The sequence below is a fragment of the Podarcis filfolensis genome, assembly GCF_964270895.1.
Source record: "Podarcis filfolensis genome assembly, chromosome: 11".
NCBI classification, from domain to species: domain Eukaryota; kingdom Metazoa; phylum Chordata; class Lepidosauria; order Squamata; family Lacertidae; genus Podarcis; species Podarcis filfolensis.
Genome location: NC_139613.1, coordinates 27,863,818 through 27,878,389, shown reverse-complemented (window position 1 = coordinate 27,878,389; position 14,572 = coordinate 27,863,818). Strand labels below are relative to the sequence as shown.

Below are 14,572 nucleotides of genomic sequence, written 5' to 3'. Positions count from 1 at the left end.
TTTGACTGGCTACAAGGCCTGCATCCCGCAAGACTAGATTGTCTGGAAGTGCGTTAATCCAGATTGGTTGCCAAAAATATTTTATTCCGATCGATTGGATGGCCTTAAAACAACATGGGAACACAACCAATGGCGCTGGGCTGCATTCCCTTAACGAGAGACTCGCCGAAGATTGAGCCTGACACACATCACAAAACCTTTTCTGATCGATATCCTATCACCCCGTTAGAAGGGGGTGGTTTTGGTTTAAATGTAGGGCTTGCTTGCCACGACAAATTTTTCCCTAAAAGCCTGGGTCTAGAACTGTAACTTTAGGGCTAAGGCGAACAAGAAATGGGAAACAATGGCAGATAAAGACGCTCATGGGCATCCAAAGACCCTGATCTTTAAGGCTGGCATTCAGCTCCCGTGGGAATCTCCCTCCCCCAAAAGTGCGTTAAGTTTGAAGCCTTCACCTTAAGATGGGATTGGCGAGAAACAGTCACGTGGATAGGGTGGGCTAAGGGTGGCGATGGAATTCGAATCGAGCAGGCAGTTGAGAGGAAGCGCCTTTTAGTTTCCCGGGGCCAGGCGAGGGGAAAGGGCGCTTAGGGTGTCAGCACAATTCCGTTCACACAAGTCACGCTTCTTGTTCTCGCCATTCACCCGGAAGTGTAAATGAAATAAATCCCGAGGTGGTTTTTTTTTTTTATTCCCCGCCACCTCCTCCCCGTCAGGAAAGTCGAGCATGTTTGTATTATGATTTCTCGCTGCCTCTCTCTCTGGGCTAAGAATGATAGCGCTGAGGAAGGAACCATGACTGGAAATGTTGCCCTTCCTCTTCTGTCAGCTATCAGGGCAGCTCGCGGCGGCTGCTGCTGCTGCTCGCTTTCCCTCCTCCTCCTTCCCACTGCAGCTGGTGGGGTGGTTGTTTTGGTTTTTTAAAATATATTTTTTTTATGACAGATGTCAGCCACCTCAGGCAGCGGGAGCGAGAGGAGGAAGGAAATTCCCCACAAAATAGCAATGGTTTCGAAAAAAAAGGATCACAACAAAAATATTGAATAAATTCCCTTTTAATTTATTTGATCATTCCACATTACGGAGCTATGAATTGCTCAAATTTGATAACAAGTACTCAATTCAACTCATTATGTAAGTTAAATTAGACTTCGATAAAATTTCAGTGGCGCGCAGTGGTTCCTAAAATGAAATGTAATTTGTGCAAGAATTTGTTGTATCTGTCACAAATATTTCCAATTAGCGGCCGTAATTATTTGATAGTTTCTGCAATTATGGCTTAAACGGGTGAATTTGGGACTGTGGAGGACCCTAATTGGCCTAAATTTGATATTTTGCATATTTGCATAATGAGGAAATTGGTAGAAAATTGTGTTCATTCATTTGTGAAAAATCCTATGAATTTTATGAATTTGAAAGCTCTGTTTGTGCAGACTGTGACTTTGCTTGCTGATCCCTGAGGAGCTCGCGCTGAATGCCTGAGCGGGCAGCGCGCCAACTTCTCCACAAGGAGGAGAGAGAGAGAGGGGGGAAAAAAAGAGAAAGAGAAAGAGAGAAAGGGTGGGTGGGGGAGGGGAACAGGAAGAGTCGCGGCCGCGCGCGCCAAACAACGGGAAATTCTGCGCATGCGCAAGCGCTTTAGCCTCTTCTAGGCGTGATTGCAAAGCGCTGGAGGCGTAGCGCCCGCGCGCTTTGTGCTGAAGGGGAACGGCGATAGCTGAGAGCTGCTGCTTTTCCAGTATCCCGCGGTTCGTTTTCTGTCACATATGCCTACGCAGGTGCGCGTGAGAAAAGAGCCCGGTCCTCCTCTCGGAAGACGCTGAGAGGCTGAGCAGGCTCGTGCACGCGTGATTTTCTTAAGCGAAATGACCAAATGCCTCTCTCCTTTTAGCGGGCGCGTTTGTGTGATCTATGGCTCTGTCAGTTTGAAACAGTTAAAAGAGAAGCCAAAGCCTGGGCTTTTAAGATGCCGGCCTAGCAACCCCATTCATCATTGCGTCGCGGCGTTTTTTAACGTCCCCGCGCTCGGCTGGGGTTAACGTCTTAACAACTCCTTTGACGCAAGGCAGAGTCTGGATCCAGCCCAAGGGGTGGGTGCTCAACAGAAGAGACCCTGTGGGAAATTAGAATCGGGAAGCCCGCGTGAGAAAGAGGGGGTCCCCCCCCAGAAAAACAGCATAAGAAAATATATACTCTCTACGTAGGTTAGGAGGGAGAAAAGTGAGTTTATTATAATTGGATTTATAATTATTGCCTTAGGTCAAGGTTCAAATCCCAAGTTTAGAGGTGCTTGAAGGAGATTGAGTTATACATCACTTTGGGATTCACTTTATACACACACACACACACACACACACACACACACACTATATAAATAATGATTTGCCCTGGTGTTAGTTATTCCCACATATTTTATTCTTTTTGTTTCCCTACTTCTTAAAAAGTACCTCATTCCTAAATAAGGAAATGGAAGGCTAATGCTAATACAGCCAATTGCAGGTAGGGGTTTGTGCAGCCCAGTTAAAGGTTTCCACTCATCAGTTGAAGAAGTGGTTTAGGAAACTGGTTTTCTAGATGAAACTGAGTAAAATGAAGGAAGGGTCGGGAGGTCAGGTTTCAAACCTATGAAGGAATGTAATGAGCTCGCAACTGTGTTTCTTGATCTAACGGGGCAGGTTGGTGGGTGTGAGTTTAATGGTGGCCTTGGATAAGCCACTCCTTAGCATTTGAACAGTGACTTCTTGAGACAAGAATTGGAAGTACGTTGGAAGCCTTTGTGTGCTGTATGTGTTTATGTGTTGGAGTTCACATACTGTTTACTCCTGTTGGATGAACTATCAAGGGCAGGGCAGAGTGAGGCTACCCTGTGCCTTCTAAGCTAGCCTGCTGCACTCGGGTATCATGGAGGGTGTTGTCCCATTGTCAGTGTTGAAGTGATACTAAACTGCCAGTCTCGGTGGCTTTTGTACATGAAGTACAGAGAGGCACTATCTGCTTCAGGTAGCCCAATGTTTTGGGCTGGCTCTTGTCAAGGGAAGCAGTGGTTCAGTTGGTATGGGGGGGGGAAACCATGTACAATTTAGACCTGGGGTGGCCAATCTGGTGGCCAACCATAGCAAATGGTCAAGAATGAGGGGAATTCTAGTTTACATCTTCTGGATGCTGGGAATCCCTATTCTAGACTAGAGATTCTGTGTGGTGAGGGATGGTGAGTTGATGTAAAGAACAGATAAAAAGCATTGTGAGCAGCTAAAAGGAAAACCTCTCTCTGGACCTAAACACAGGATAGTTGTGTGTGTTCTTTGTGGGAAGGTGGACTTAAAAGTGCTATTAGCAAGAATGTGAAGGTTGGGGGTGGCGAGTTTTTCATACCACTCAGCACACATTCATATTTAAATAGCTTGTTAAACGTTTGGTTGCAGTTTTCAAGTACATGTAATATTTAACTTTTCATGCAGGAAATACATACTCTTGAAACAGTTTAATTATTAGGTTTAAACTCAAGTTGCAAATCACATACTGTACTCTGGAGTTGTTTTATTTGAATGAATGGACTTAACTTTGGTGATAGAGACTTAAGGAGTATGAGCCCAGTTTTACCACTAATATTTTCTCTTACGATTTGTAGCTAGGCATTAAAAGAAAGCAAGTCTATATTTGTGGCACTTAAAAATATATATATATTGAATTCTGAATCCACAAATCTCCCCCCTGTCCAGATGGAACAAAGAAGTCTTCAAAAGTTGCAAATCCTGACCTGGGAATATTATATAACATTCCGCTAGAGAGTTTTATATACTTCATTTTATGTCCCCTGGGTAACTTTACTGGGTTAGCACTTTCCCTATTGCCATGGAGCTGCATAATATGTGAAGATGTACTGCACTCTAAATGCTTAAGTGCTCTGTCTTACAGTGCTTTCCTGGTAAAGGTCAACATAAATTCATCTTCCATTGATGCAGCATTTGTTTTTGGCTTCTAAAGCATGCTGTGTTAGGGATGGAAAAGAATTTCCATTAAAATGTAAACAGTGAATGGACAGGTATATGGAGCTACTGCTGAGCATTTGGCAGTGTTCTCTTTTTTGTACGTGTGATTGGGTGGTTTGGGGAGCTCTTAAGTTGAGATATGCTTCTAATAAGTGTTCTTTGGCCTCTTTTTTCTATTACCAATATGGCTTGATCTCATACTACTTCCAGAAGATACTGTTGTGCACACCTGTGGCTTCAGAGCTGCAAATATGAAAAAGGTAGCAAGCACACCTGTTTCCAGCAGAAAATGAGTGCTGGGTGGAAAATCCTGATTCAAACACCAGGGATTGTTTGTGCCTGCATTCTTTTTGAAATAGACATGCATGCTTACCCTTCCCAAATTATTCCTTCATGCATTATAATATAAAACCATTGTAGAAAGTGTACAGCCAAAGGCTACACTATTAGGTGTACTTAGAAGGAGAAAAAATCTCATTTGATTGCAGTGCAATCCTAAACATGTATAATAGGAAGTTAATTCTCTATTTAACTCTTTGAGACTTATGGAGCAAGCCTGTGTATGCCTACACAAAAGTATATACCCCACTGATACAGTAGGAGTTATTCCCAAGTGTGAGTGTGTAGGATTGTGGCCTTACTTCCAAACAAGCATATATAGGATCATACTGTAAGGACTGTTTAATAGTGCCAGAGATCATCACTTCTTTTTCATAAAGGTCAGCTTAGAGTGCCTCTAAGTTCTTGATTAGCCGGGTCACAGAGCCTGCAGTGGCCAAGTTCAGGATGGTAACAAAACTAATGTTGCCTTAATTTATTTATTTAATATGCTTCTATCTTGCCTTTCTATTAATCAAATTTTTAGGACTGCTTCATATATTAGTTATAATGTGCACTTGCTACAGAACTGTGTTGAGTACTTGCTAAAATTGTAACATGAAGCTCAAATAGCCTTTTTGTTGTTGCTTGTGTATGTCATTCAGACTTGTTAGAGACTTTGGGCTCACCAGGGCTTTGTTGTTGTTTAGTCGTTTAGTCCTGTCCGACTCTTGCACATATACCTGCTGGTAACCAGGGCTTACCTCAGTGTATTTCTGCATTGTACATGAGATGGGGTGTGGTATGCTTGTGGGAAAGCTGTGTGTATTTCACTGTATTAGCAGGTATACAGCATAGCTTTGTAATGCACAACTCTTAACATTGTCACATAGTTGGGACAATACTGGCCAGGATCCAAACAACTGTGAAACTAGTTCCATGAACCCAAGGAGGCTTTAGATTTGTTTCTCTTGAACATTAGCCTCACACCATGCTGCACAGCAAATCTCTTTTGAAACTGTAGGGAGTTTAAGAGGGGAATAAAGGACTCCACTGTGCTGTCTGAGCTTAAGTGGTTCTTTAGATCTCAGCTTCTCAAACCATAGATGTAGGAGCCTATGGAGAGGGCAAGATAGCTCTATGGTAGTAAATGTATAAAACAAATATAATAAACTTATTAATTGGCAAATAGGTGATCTTTCATAGTACATCAGAAAACCACCACCTGAGGTGTGTGCCTCACTCTGCCAAATTGTAGGGTTAGTCCCTGAGACTGTAGGTGATTAGAAACGATAAGCACAGAGGGAAAGACATAACTTGCTGAAATGGAGTACAGAAAATGCCTGAAAGGTGGACCAAATCTAATATTTTGGGGGCTGTCTGCATTTACAGGTAATCCGATAGTTTGGTGGGGAAAACAATTATTATAAAAAACATTTCTAGGCAATTGCCTTTCTAGACAACTGATCTTAACCCCCATCTTCATGAGACTGCTGTTCAATATCTTTGTAAAAACTGCTAAGTCAAGTCATCAGGAGATTTGTAGTGTGGCGTCAAGCATATGTGAATGACACAGAACTTCCTGCTTTTCCTATTTCATCTAATTCTGCTCAGGTGGTGAAAATGCTGAACCAATGACTGGGTTTGGTAATTAAGTGTATAAGAAAAGGTGGAGGTTATGTTGGTGGTCAGTTTGGTTGTGTGGGCTGGTGGTATTCAAACCTATTCTGGATAGGGTTGCATTTCTAAAGAATGACACCTGTGGTTTGGGGATACTCCTAGATCCAACTCTCTCTTTAGAAGCGCAAGTAGCCTTTCAGCAGTTTTCCAAAGTGTTGCAAGTTGCTGTAAAGTACAGCAATATAGCTGCAAGATTGCTAACTAGGATCAGGTAGTGGGAAACCACCTTGTTTGTGCTTAAGCTAGGAATGGGGACCCTGTGTTGAATAATAAGCAGCTAGGGGAGAAGGAGGAGAGGATATAGGTTGAAAAAAGAGCTGTAAGTGGTGGAGAGCCCTATTCCCATCCTCTGGTCCCTCTGGAAAGCTCAATAAAGCTGCTGTACCAGGAACTGGTTGTAGACAGTGCAGCTGAATGGGACACAGCCGTGGGCACCCACCTTGGGTCTGCCCATAAAAAGCAAGTCTCAAGTGAGAGACTAGGATGATGTCTGCTGTTTCCAGGAACTCTTCTCGTTGTGAGACTATTCTGGGTGAGCTGAGAGTTTGTTTGGACCTTGGGTGAGAACCTGGAGGAGGCTGAGAGGGAGAGTGTGTCAAAAGGAAAATGAACTGATACTGATTTATATATGTGTAGCTTTGTATTACTTCTTATATGTAAGTGCATATTTTTGTAATATTTTGTTTAAGTTGTCTGTTGCTTCAGTATTTTGTACACTGTGTAGAGATATTTTTAGTATATTAAGTGGTATAGAAATTAAATAATCAAAATGAATACTCAAATTACCATTGTCCATACTAGTTGGGTCTGATGGGAGTTGGAGTCCAACAACATCTGGCAAGTCACAGGTTTACCATCCCTGGTTTAAGCAGTTAATGTTGGCTCACTTCTAGCCCTGATTCAAAGTGCTGGTGTTTGATTGTAAAGCCATTGAGAATTGGGTTCCTGTAGGATCATTCTATAGCTACTGTACTTGCAAATGATTACTGTGCTTATTTTGTGTACATTTAAGCTGTAATTGAATGGTCACCAACTACACTTTTGCATGTCATTGACACTTGACTCCACTGTTTATGTTTTTTAACCCCCCCTATAATTATATATATATATATATATATATATATATATATATATATATATATACACACACACACACACACACACACACACATACCAACTGAGGATAGCATTTCATGCATCTGAAGAAGTGGGATCTAGTTTATGAAAGCTTATGCTGTAATAAATATGTTAGCCTTTATGGTGTCACAGGGCTTTTTGTTGTTTCTGTTGCTTGCTTAGAGTAAGTTCTTATGTTTTAAGAGATGGAGAACAAGCCATTGTTATGCTTCTTGTTACCAGGAGGTACGGTATATGTGCAAATATACCAGCATAGCCTCATTTGAATGCCTGGTACCACCTCTCCCATTTCATCCTAAGACTATGATTAGATGTAGATTTCATGGCTTAAAAATCAAATTTTTTTCTTCCCACTGTTCATTACTGTTTTTCTGACAGAGATTGCAGTAGAGTATTGCACACTATTCTGTAATATTTTGGTAAGCCTGATAAAGGTATTGTTCTAATATGGATTTTGAATGCTCCCTACTATACTACTGCTTTATGAGTGCTTTTGTAGAGACTACATTGTAATCTTCTAGAATATGCTTTTAAAAAGCCACAAAGTTAAAAACACGCCTCCTTTGTTTTTCTCTTTAGGTCAATTTTGTATACTCTGCCAGCTCCAGTGATGAAGAACTAGGATAGATATCAACTAATTGCAAGGCTGTACTTCCATCCGTTACAAAGGAACAGGTATGTGTTATTAGCAGTGCAGTCAGACTAGCTTTACTTTGGAGCTAATAAAATCAAATCTGGTATAGATGGGTGATTTCTTGTTTGTTATTTTTGGCACCTGGAATGGTAATCTGAAATAGTTGAAATAACTCATCCAGTTTTGTTTTGGCTCAAAATTGTTCCATTTTTATTTATTTGTTATCTTTCACTATATCAGTACCTATTTTCTGTACTACATCTGGCACTATGGAGTTACAAGAATAGCGGATGCAATCCCAAGGAAACTAAGCATGTTCAAATACTATAGAAATCAATGAAATGGAAAGGCATTAAATTTTCCCTGCATTGCACCTAGCTATTGCAATCCAGTGAAAAGTGGTTGCAGGTAGAGTTGTGATGGGAAAGAAGGGACAATTCAGTTGTCCCTAACCCTCCAGTTTGCGGATGACTGTCTGACTGAACGTGGTGTGTACTGACACACTCCTCCATCAGGAGAGGATGCGGGATCCAAACCCAGCCTTTTACACACTGGACCTCATAGACTTTACATGATAACATAGAAACAGCCAAAGTTCTACTTTCCTTCACTTAAGATTTTGGTTTCAAATGCTTGGGACACATGATCAATTCACTTAAATTAACTATCTGACTAGGGTTTTCCCCTAGAGCCTTCTGGGGATGGTAGGCTCACACCCTTTCATTATCTGTCTCTAAGCATTCTCTCTGCTGTGGGGAAATCAATGGGGACTGTTTGTCATTATGTTTGGGGGGAAATCAAGCCACTTACATGGGGTCCTGGATTTGGAAGCGTGAATTTAGAAGCCTTTCTGCAGGCTCCTATCTTTGGAAATGTTGGCTCTGAATTCTTTTCAGATTTGTCAAAATAAGAATAAAAATATTTTCTGGTTCGGCTAGAAAACCATCACTTAGCTGGCTCAGCTTGGTTTCCCACCCCCTCTAGTATCTTCTGCAGTCCATCTGTTGAAATGTGAAGCCAAAATGCTTTAGAATTATGTTTTCATAGGGAATTCCTTGTTAATTAGTTATTTCTCTCTGCCATGTGTAGCACACTGATGATATCAGCTATTTTAAGTCCATAAAATGCAATCAGCTGCTCAAAAAGTTTTTTCTCTTTCCTAGGAATCATTTATTTTCTCTGGTTATAAACATGCTGCATTTGAACCTTGGCATGTTGATCATTTGAGCTGCCAGATCTGTTTGCAACACTAAGGTCAATATCCCTGCAACACTGCTGACACAAGAGTGGCATTGCCTTACTGTAGCAGGCAGTAAGCACAATCATTTGTGCAGAATCTTTGTCGTTTTAAAAAATATATAATTTCCCACATCCATAATTCAGAATGAATGCTACATTGGAACATAATTTGGTTAAAAATGGCTCCCTTCAACTATCTGTTCTGCATTGACAACCATATTGCACCTCAAGAACAAGGGGCAGGCTTAAATGTATTATATGTAAAAGTGCAATGATCACCTATTGCTGGGGACATAGCAATGGGGTACTTTGAATCATCTCCATCCCCCAAATAAGTGACTGATACTGTGAAAGTACTGGCCATCTGATTAGCTTCGTGCACAAGTGGACTCGCCTTGCAGAATCCATTTCAATGTAAGAACCTAAGGAGAGTCCCAATGGTACAATGTAGACCAGCATCCTGTTTCCAGCAGTGGGTGGCTAAGATTCCCCTGAAAGTTGGCAAGCAGGACATACAAGCAAAAGCTTTCACTTATTATTTAATCACAGTGTTTGGTATTCAGAGGTATACTGCCTCTAAACACAGAGCTTGTATTTAGCAAAAATGCACTATGTCTGGTTGGCTATTTCTGAGTATGCACTCCCATTTTAGGACAGAAAGAAACATTTGTTTCTTGTTTCACCATCAGTGAAAATTTCTTCCTTTGTCTCTCATTTGAAAAATACATTAATATGTCAGTTCTTAAACCCCTTTTGTAATAAATTGATACTCATGCAGATCAGAACAGAAGCATTCAGTACAGTATTAGTATTAGTAGAAATAATGTGCCATCAATGTGCATGGCATTTTACAGAGTACAAGAGGATAGGTCCTTGCACTCAGGACCTAACAGTCTAATATTCATGTGATTAGGATCTAGTCACATGACCTAATGCTGGAAAATCAATTTTTCATAAGAATTATATATGAGAAAAAGGATTTGAGTGTTAAATCAGGGAATGAATTCTCACGGTTACCAAAGTGTGGTAAGTCACAATAGTAGAATGGGAATAAAGCTTATATATATATTTAAACTGAAATTTTAAAAATTCTATAAGATAGAAGCCCAGGCATTATTTTTTTAGGTTGTTAGGTTGATGAAAATGGCTAATGTTGAATATACTGTTTGTAATCCTATTCCCTCCCACCCCAATTTATTAACATGTCATCATTTATACAACTTCAGACATCTGCATAACAGTAAGTGTTTACAACTGTGTTTATAAGGGTACCTGAATTGGGATAGGAATAGCTAACAGATATATGTGCAGAGCTTTAATGATATGGTTAAGATTTACCAAAGTTTAAACAAATGGGATAAACAGTGTTTTTCAGCAATCTCTATTCTCATTTGCTCCTCCTTCAGCTGTATACTCTTTCTGCCTTTCCTTCATCTACTATTTACTTATATTCCCATTTTTTCAGTCTACTAGCTGTTCTGTCCCCTTTCTTCAGCTGTTCCGCCTATGAGTGCCCTGCCCCTTAGCTTTTCTTCTGATGAGTCATCTTCCCACTTTACAGTCCTCGGATTCCTTCCCCATGTCTCTTGTTTCAGCCAAACAGAGCTTCAGCTTCCAACACATAGGCTGGATTAATTCAATGAACAATTAAAACTTTCAGAAGCATTCTATGACATCACAGTTCAAGCTATCACTAGTAGAGATTTCAAGATTACACAAAAAACCCCTGTATTATAGTACAGATGCAGCTGTATTACAAAACTTACCCTTAGGCCATGTTTGCCAAAACACATACGCCTTAGGTTGCCTCTGATAAATATTCACACTCAGGAGAAAAAGAATTCCACAGTTGGGAAGCAACCATTTTGAGGATTTCCCCAAAAGACAGACCTGGCAAGTGGAGGAGCTTTGAGTGCTAGGCTACTCCTAAGCCCAAGGCAGTTCCTAACTGTGATCATAAAGCACAAAGATATAGAACAGCTGAAATGTGATTTCCCCTCAACTCCCAATGCACATGTTTATGATTTAAGTACAATTTGCTCCGCAAGGTCTAAATAGATCACAGTAGCAAGGGTTCCAAGGTTTCCACCCTTTAAGATTGAAACAGATGTTGGGCAGCACCTCTTAGATTCTATGGTGCTTCATTGATACTCCTAAAAACATAATGGTTTGGATCATAAGAATTGCCAGTGGAGTTTTGCTTATAAAACAAGCCTTTCCCAGTTCCTCTACCCATCTGTACCCCATCACACACAAGGTTGAAAACACAAGTTTGTGCGCAGTTTGTTATTTAAATTATACTTTTCATTGAGTACACTTTAAAATTTTATAGCAAGTTACTCAGTATTTAATGATAAATGCATCCATTACCAAGTAAAAAGGCAGGTGTGGAACACCAACATTTGTGTTTTTAGGAGTACATGTTGCATGTTTCAGTTCCACGCCTTAACCTGTAGCACATACAGTGTTCCTGAGTGAATTTCATGGCTGAGGCAGGTTTTGAATCTCCCCTTTGTAAATCAACACATTCCCCAGTGCACCTTTCTGATTTCCCTTAGTATAATTATATATGCTTATTTTCAAGCATCATATGCAAGGTACTAGATTGAATCTATGGTTTAAAACAAATATTTAGATGATGGGCTGAGAGGGGGATTATTTACCACAGCAGAGAATGTGAGCAGGGACAAGATTATGCTAGGAACATCACATTTTATTTTTTTCTCAAGACTGTGTAAGGTAGCTGGCACCCACAAAGGAATATTATAACACTTTGAACAAATCAATCCTGATTCTATTTTCTCTTTCTGTTGGTAAAACATTTTCTTTTTTTTACACATCCAAATAAAAATAAATATCGCCAGTAGGGGGAATAGATGTATAAAAAACAAACTCAAAAATATTTTTATGATATGAAAATGATTTGAACAGCATTAAGCAGTACATCTAAAATTCCTGGAGCATAAATGGGTTTACCACATATTTTCATATGAAGAAAATGTCAAATGGTGAGTATGTGTCTGAATTTAGATTTCTGGAAGCACTTGTAGCAGTAATTTACCCTTTCTGCACCATAATGCAATATATGGCTTTTATAGTGAGCTTGGGTTATTGTGTCACTTTCCTAGCTTTTCATTTCTGCTAATAATGAAACTGAGGAAAGAATAATGAGTGAAAGAATGAAACCATCATGATTCTGTCATGGTTGTACGCTCCTTCTACTATCTACAAAAAAACCCTGAGACTGGTTCTAGGCCTTCCTTGTAGGTTTGTGTTAACAATACATGGATAGCTCTAGTTTAAAATCTCCATCTGCTACATCTCAGTAAATGGAGCAGCAGCTCTCCAGGGAGGGTTTCTCCTGAGGCTTCTTTTTTAAATTAAAGATTTCAAAGCTTTTAATGACACTAACATTTTCTTCTTACAACCTGATTTCTACCTCCACACACCTCAGTATGCTTATTTATTTCACCCATTCAGTCGCTGCCCAACAAAAGACGCAAAAGAGAAGGGGAGGGAGCAGTAGGCATAGGGTGGCTTCATAAAGTGTCAGGAATCTGGAGATGGTCTGGTTTTGCCCACCTGTTAAAGGCTACTTCTGTAGTGGTTTAAGGTCCATTGTTCTGTTTGCAGGGAAGTGGATGTTCTTCTGTGCTGGAGGACCAGCCTCTTGCCTTTAGAGTAGTTTTCCATGGCTGCAGGTGTTGTGCTGTAGTGTTAGCATCCACACCAGAAGCGTATACTGTATCCCTGTAGCCACATGCTAAGAATGCCAGGACCTCAGTCCTTGACCATGTGAAATATAAAGAAGGGTGCCACTGTGAAGGTGCAGAGTGATTTTCTCTTTCATCACAGAGTAACTAGAGCTACCTCCTACATATATGGGTTTGAGGGTAGCATTTTTAGGTTTGAGGATGTGGCTTCCAAGCATACTTGAGCCCCGACACCTCTCTTTTTAGAAAGTAATTGTAGCAGCATTCACAGGCTGAACCCTGCAAGGTGTAAAAGCATTATAGTTAGCAGGGAACCCTGCAGTTTCAAGGCCTAAGTACACATTACAGATATGTGCAAGGATCCCTTGATGGATGCTTTGCCCTTTTTCTAAGCAAGGATAGCTTTGGGAGGGGGATGTTTAGAGAGTAGAAGTGTCGGGGGAGAGGGGGCAATTAACCTTTCCCAACCCACTGTTTCTCTGCTCCAAGTCATACCTTCAGCTGTTTTATCCCTCCTCTCCAAATCCATGGTGGCGATTTGGAGTAGAAGAACATTGGGCAGGAAAAAAAAATACTTTCCTTTTCTCTTCCCATACCTGCTTTTTCTCTGCTTCAACTACCTGAAGCTGCTTCTACTTAGAAAAAGAGGCAGTGGGATTTGTTGCATGTAGACGTCCAACTACATGGAACACCAAATCTTATCGCATATTGTTTATAAAGTAATATAATGAAAGTCACACCAAACCCATTAGTTTAAAGTGGTGCTTCCCATTCACTTTAGTTATACAGATATATCTTTAAACACCAGGAGGAGCACTGGAATGGACAAACTTGGTTATAATGTCAAAGGAAACAACAAAGATTTTTGAAATAACGTTCCATGAGTTAGGTAGACTACAGCTATAATTCCTTGATATCAGTGGGACTGGTCTGTGGAAGTGGAAAATAGATCTGACCCACATGTAGAATTAACAAAAAGAATTGGCTGGGCACCTAGATTCAAAACATAGGGCTTTTCACACTCTTCAGCATGAGAAAGTCCCCAGCAGTTAAAAACACTTTCAGAGTTAACTAGCAGCATAGCATGGAATATAGGTTGTCAAACCCTTTTATATATCCTGTTTAGTCTGCTTAGAGCTCTTGCAGTGAACAGACTACATACTGTTAAGTAAATTTTAAAGCTTTACTTACTAAATCCAAAGGTCTGTTTCATGCATTGTTCTATGCAGCAGCAAGAAGAACACAAGTAGATTATTCTTGGGTACAAATTACACAATTCACAAAGTTCAAACATGTGGTCTTTACACATTTGTCCTGATGGATCACATGGTGAGAAGAGAGTGAGAGAAGGGAAGAGAAGCAGCTTCACTTCCTCATAGAGGGTAAGGGTGTGTGACTTAGCTGAGTCTAGGGTAGTGTTTCTCAAACTTGGGCCTCCAGCTGTTACTGGACTACAACTCCCATCATCCTTGACCACCGGTCCTGCTAGGTCTAGCAACAGACCTCTCTGCTCTTAAGCTCTTCATGCACTGAGTAGCATCTATGCATAGTTATATTTGACTGCAGTTTCCCACAATTTTTGCCTGTTACATAGAAGCTAAGCAACAATTCCTGCAGTATGGGTGTAATGACTTGTGTGACATCGTGCTAGTGAAGCAATCAGTAAGCCCTTTGGTTCCCAAATTGGGCGGGGGGGGGGGGGAGGCGGCTGTGGCAGAGATTTCATATTGCTTGTAGGGTTGGGGGAGAACTCTGCTTCAGTTCAGCATTTTAATAATGCAAATCTACCTAACTTGCACTTTCCCAAACAATATGATAACCAAAACATAGCTTTCCTTTGAAATAAGTACTTCTCAAAGAAA

General features: G+C 40.6%; 1 long non-coding RNA gene across 5 annotated transcripts in view; it reads left to right on the top strand.

The window, feature by feature from the left end:
- Window positions 1–557: 557 nt before the first annotated feature.
- LOC310744691 overlaps window positions 558–14,572 on the top strand; it is a 143,071-nt gene continuing 129,056 nt past the window's right edge. For 3 of the 5 annotated variants that reach the window (XR_014539656.1, XR_014539657.1, XR_014539658.1), the window contains exons 1-2: window positions 1,621–2,220; window positions 7,704–7,799. This is a non-coding gene — a long non-coding RNA (uncharacterized lncRNA). Of the gene's footprint in view, window positions 1,135–1,620; window positions 2,221–7,703; window positions 7,800–14,572 lie in introns of those variants that run through there. The other 2 variants (XR_014539654.1, XR_014539655.1) reach the window with 2 other exon arrangements.